A 6,249-nucleotide genomic window follows, 5' to 3' on the forward strand; every position below is an offset into this window, starting at 1 on the left:
GGCACAAATGTGATTTAAGATCTGCTTCTCTGAGCGTTCATGAGAGTCGCGGCGCCCCAAGAACAAGGCCATGTCTCGACATGAAAACCCAGAATTTTCCCTCGTCTCTTCAAGCCAATTCTCATAAAAAAAAACATATCTAAACATAGCTAAATCCAAAAGCTATGTTCCCTATCCATCCAGCACCTCACTACCCACAAAACCCAAGCTAAAACTTGGCCAAAACCTCACAGAAAATTAAGACTTGGAATCGTTACCTCAGCTGCCCAAAATGATGCTAAGCTTCTCCCCAAGCAATCCCAAGCCTAAGCTAGCTTTAATTCCTCCTATAACGCAATAACTTCCCAACAGGTTTAGAGAGAGAGTGTGCACACGAGAGAGAGAGAAAGAATGAGTGCCTTGTTGAGTGTTATTTTGTTTATGTGAGGTTACTTAGAGTTTACGTAACTCTAAGTAAATCACGAGGCTCAGGGTACCGAAAAATGTCCCCGAGGGTAAAATGGTCAAAATCCCTGAAATTCCTCCTAATCTCACTAACTCTGAATATATCCTCAAATGTTTATTCTTGTGACCCGATAACCCGGTAATGTGCTAGATACCCAAAATACCCCATTGACTCACCCCGAGTCAGGTATTAGGTCCCGTTGTGATGATCTCGCTAACTTGCTCCCTATGATCGCCTCTTGCTGAGTAACCCAAATATATCCACATAATAATGTGGTCTCACACATATATCACATATATGCACATATATTCCAATTATACCTGTAACTAGCCAAATTACAAAAATTGATCTTCTAATAAGAAACGGACCCACATGCATATTTAATACACTAAACATGCATCTCTAGTCATATTATAATATAACTCACAGAATCATACATTGATACACATATATATCACATAAACACACATTTCATAATTAAATCACATAGTTCTCCATAATTTTCCATCCTTACCCTCTAACAAGGCCCTAAGCCTTATTAGGTAATTTGGGACATTACACCTATCCCCTCCTTACAGAAATTTCATCCTCAAAATTTTACCTGAACAGCTCGGGATACTGATCCTGTATATCTAACTCTTGGTCCCAGGTTGCTTCCTTGACCATGTTGTTCCTCCATAATACCTTAACTAAAGGTATCGTCTTGTTCCGCAGGACCTTGTCCTTCCTGTCTAAAATCTAAACTGGTTGTTCCTCAAAGGAAAAATCTGTCACCAGTTCCAGATGCTCGTAACTCAATACATGAGTCCCATCTGATACATACTTCCTCAACATGGAAATTTGAAATATGTTGTGCACAATAGACAGTGTCGAGGGAATGGCCAACATATAGGCCACCTAACCAATCCTCTCCAAAATCTCAAATGGTTCAACAAACCTAGGGCTCAGCTTGCCCTTCTTCCCAAATCTCTTCACCCCTCTCAATGGTGAAACCTCAAGGAAGACATAGTCTCCCCCTTGGAGCTTCACGTTCCACCGCTTTGGGTTTGAATAACTCTTCTGTCTACTCTGAGACGCAAGCATCTGAGCTCTAATCTGTTCAATAGCCTCAGTGGTCCTCTGAACTGCCTCAGAACCCAAATGTTTCCTCTCACCCATCTCATCCCAGTGAATGGGCGATCTACACTTCCTATCATACATCATCTCATAAGGTGCCACTCCAATAAACGACTAGTAGCAGTTATTATAGGAAAACTCTACCAGTGGCAAATATTTACTCTAGGACCCTTCAAAGTCCAATACACATGCTCTTAGAATGTCCTCCAATATCTAGACAGTCCTCTCAGACTGACCGTCAGTCTAAGGATGATAAGATGTACTGAACTTCAGCTGTGTACCCATCACCTTCTGTAAACTTCCCCAAAACATGGTAATAATGATGGGGTTCCTATCCGACACGATAGACCTCGGAGTCCCATGAAGACGTACTATCTCTCTCACATAGAGATCTGCATACTGGTCAACTGTATAGTTCGTCCTCACTGGTAAGAAGTGAGCTGACTTCGTATAGCGGTGTATAATGACTCAGACTAAACCGTGTTGGCCCACTGTCCTAGGCAATCCCACCACAAAATCCATTGTGATGTCCTCCCATTTCCACGTTGGGATATCCAGAGGCTATAATAGCCTTGATGGTCTCTGATGCTCTGCCTTGACCTACTGACAGGTCAGGCACTTCACCACATACTCAGTCATGTCCATCTTCATCCCAGGCTAGCAATAAAATATTTCAAATCCTGGTACATCTTCGGGTGCCTGGATGTAGATAATAAGAGGTAGTATGAGATTCATCCTAAATCTCTCGTTTGATCCTATTGCCTATCAAAACATAAATTTGATCCTTGTATCTCAATAAACTGATGTCTGACACTGTATAGTCCTTAGCCACTCTAGCTAGGACGTCCCCTCTAGTCCTTCCCAACTGTGGGTCACTCAACTGTTTCTCCTTGACCCTTTCTAAATACTTGCTTTGGTTATATCCTCTGCCAACTCCCTGGATATCTGTTTAGCATTATACAACTGTCCCAGACCCTTCTGACTTAAGGCATCTGCTACCACGTTGGATTTCCTTGGGTGGTAAATGATCTCACAATGATAATCCTTCACCAACTCTAACCAACGTCTCTGCCTCATGTTAAGTTCCTTCTGGGTGAAGAAGTATTTCAAACTCTTGTGATCTGTGGGAAGACTCAGAACTGGAGCGGTGATCAGACTCTTCTTTAGCCTCTGGAAGCTATCCTCACACATGTCTGACCATATGAACCTCTGATTCTTGCGTGTCAACTCTGTCAGTGGTGACACAATCTTGGAAAACCCCTCCACAAAGTGTCTGTAATAACCTGCATATCTCAAGAAACTTCTGATCTCTGAAGCATTCTTTGGCCTTTGCCAATCTCTTACCGCCTCAATATTTGCTGGATCTGCCATAATTCCATCCTTACTGACTATGTGACCTAAGAAAGTTACCTGTTGCAACTAGAACTCACACTTCTTGAATTTCGCATACAACTTGTGCTCTCTCAGCCTCTGTAGTACTAATCTAAGATGTTGCTCGTGCTCCATCTGTGACTGAGAGTGTACCAGTATATTTTCAATAAAGATGATCACGAACCGATATAGGTAATGTTTGAACACTCTATTCATCAGATCCATAAATACTGATGGGGCATTAGTCAGTCCAAATGACATTACCAAAAACTCATAATGCCCATACCTGGTGTGAAAGGTTGTCTTCGGTATATCTTCCTCTCTAATCCTCAGCTGGTGATAACCAAATTGAAGATCTATCTTGGAGAATATTGTCCTACCCTGTAACTGATCAAAAAAATCATCAATCCTTGGATGAGGATACCTGTTCTTGATAGTTAACTTATTCAGTTCTCTATAATCAATACACATCCTCAGGGAACCATATTTCTTCTTCACTAAGAGAACTGGTATGCCCCATGGTGGGAAACTGGGCTTAATGTAACCCAAGCCTAGTAATTCCTGTAATCGAACCTTTAGTTCCTTCAGTTTTGCTGGAGCCATTCTATACAGCACCCTAGACACTGGTTTTGTCCCTGGCGCCAACTCAATCACAAACTCTATCTCCCCTAGTGCAGATAATCCTGGCAGATCCTCTGGAAATACATGTAGAAACTCACACACTAATCTGGTCTGTCCTGGTCCCACTGGCACAACCTGAGTGGTATCCACCACACTAGCTAAGAATCTTATGCATCCCCCATGCAATAAGTCTCTAGCTCTAAGTACAGATATCATGGGTATACGAGTGTTTCCCAAAATATTTTCATGATGATGTGGCATGTTTAAGAGCCACAAGAGCGGCATATGGTTATTATTAATGAAAGCATGGACAACCGAAGGCCAGGGTGTTAAGAGGAAATTAAAGCTGCTTGATAGATGCAAGGAATATGCTAAGCAGCACGAAAAGAAGGGGTGCAGAGGCATACGACCAGAGCTACTCGTGGAACCGAGACAAATGCTCAGAAACGGTTATAAGTTAGATATTCCCAAGATATTTAACTATTTTAAATGTAAATATCATTATTTATGTTTCTATTTTGTTATGCTTGTAACGCAAGTTAAGGACGGCCCATATGTACATCCATAAGCCTATAAATAGGACTCATAGGATTCATTTATTTCAGGTGTAATATTTTGTATTCGGAGAGAAATAATGCTTTTATATGTAGTACTTGTATCTAGCTTTAAGACATGTGAAACTCAGTGAACCCTTGTTTGCTTATCGTAGGTTTTGGAATTCTTTTACATGAATAAAACACTGAGTAGACATAGGTTATTACCAATCCTTGGGGTTGAACCACTATAAAATCCTTGTGTCATTTGCATTCTTGAATTAAGTTATTTACTTCATGTCGTTTTTTGTGACTCTATGTCGTTGAACAAATCAAGGGTTAACATTTTTGTGCTTTTGTTGAAAGCTGAACTCAAGAATTCTATGAAAGCAATGGCTAAGAACTCCAGTAGTGCAGGTCAAGCTGGACAGACATCGGAAAATGTGCCAAATCCACCTCCTCCACCAAGTGTAGTGGAGGATGAGCAACGGGTAGAATTGGAAGAGGAGGATATGGATGCTGGAACCTTACAAACAGCTATGGGAGTGTTGCAAGACGAGTTAGCTACCCTAAAGGCTACCCAAGAGAAAGTGTCTGAAACAATGGTGATGCAAAGGATGGAGCTTGACCGATAGCATCGAGAATTGAACGAAAGACAAGCGAACATGGATCGTTGACAAAGAGACACAACAACGGCTTTAGAGGCGACCATTCTGTTGGTTCGAGGACAGCCATCTACTCCACCTGCATAAAACTCTCAGTCTGACACGCCCTTGAATCTGCATCCTCATCAAAACCCCATCCAAATGTCCTCCAAATCCACAAGACCCAAGGAGTCCACAACGGTCGAAACAACATCCAGCTACTCAGCAAGAAAGGCAGCCTCAAAAACCCTGCTATTCATAGCGAGCAATGTCATCCGTCTCGTGTTGGTTAAGGTAATACCCAACAGCACACAAAAAAAATAATAAGGACGAGCAATGTCCCAGAAGGCCTAGACGTCAAGCAACAGACGAGCAAAACCTTCATGGCAGGGGACAGCGTCCCTTAGGGAGCAAGAGGCAGACAGACTTGGACTCTGCGGTCTGGGATTCCCCATGACAGAGCAATGTCCAAGTACCCAATGACCAGCACAAGCCTTCTCCTATTTACCGAGATGGACAAGGGAGAAGAGAGGGGGACAGTGCATATAGCAGGTCCAATCCTCAAAGGTTGCAATACAAAGATGACCATAATTACAACAAGAGGGACTCTGGTTGTAATATGAGGAACAGTGGTCAAAAACATGAGGAAAGGAATAGGAAGCAAAACCTTCATCCAATGGAAAACCAACCAACAAGCCAGAACGCTGGTGGATGAGGACCTAAGGGACATACTTAATGGCCAAAGGGAAAGGCACGATGAGCGCATCCAACTTGGAGCAGCTGCTCCTGTCTTAGCTATACCAGACGTTGTTCAGGCTCAAATAGATGCCCTAAATTAGGTTGTACAACAGCTGGTCGGGAATAAAATGTCCCATTTTGAGTATGACTGGAAGAAGGGCACCCCGTTCATCAATAGAATTATTGTGGAAGAAATCCCAAGCAAATTCAAAATGTCAGTACTACCTAATTTCACTGGAAGAGAAGACCCAATATCTCACATGAATAAATTTAAGATATAAATGGACATCCAAAAGGTGTCCGAAGATGCTCGATGCATGATATTTCTTGCTACTGTATCCGGTGCTGCCCAGGAATGGTACTTCAAATTTCCACCAGCCAAAATAATTTCATGGGATATGTTCGTAAAAGAATTATACAGACAATTTTATGCTGGACGGATACATCCAACAGAGGCCAATCAGCTGGTCCATATCAGACAAAAGGAAGGAGAGCCTCTCAAGGAATACATACAGAGGTTTATGCGAGCAGCTGCTCAGGCCAAGACTGTTGAGGATGAAGGAAAGATGATGGTCATCACAGCTGGAGTACGACGCCAATCTCCCCTTTGGAGCAGCCTACGGAAAAATGGGGTCAAAATTACTCAAGAATTTTTGGATCGAGCAGACAAATATTGTAGTGTCTCAAAATTTTACTTAGCTAAACAGTAGTGGTAGTAGCTAGTAGTAGCTTGTAGTGTGTTAGTTTCTGTGGATTTTGGTTCAAGCTGGGACTTAGTTGG

Source organism: Humulus lupulus, chromosome 3 (assembly GCF_963169125.1).
Source record: "Humulus lupulus chromosome 3, drHumLupu1.1, whole genome shotgun sequence".
NCBI lineage: Eukaryota > Viridiplantae > Streptophyta > Magnoliopsida > Rosales > Cannabaceae > Humulus > Humulus lupulus.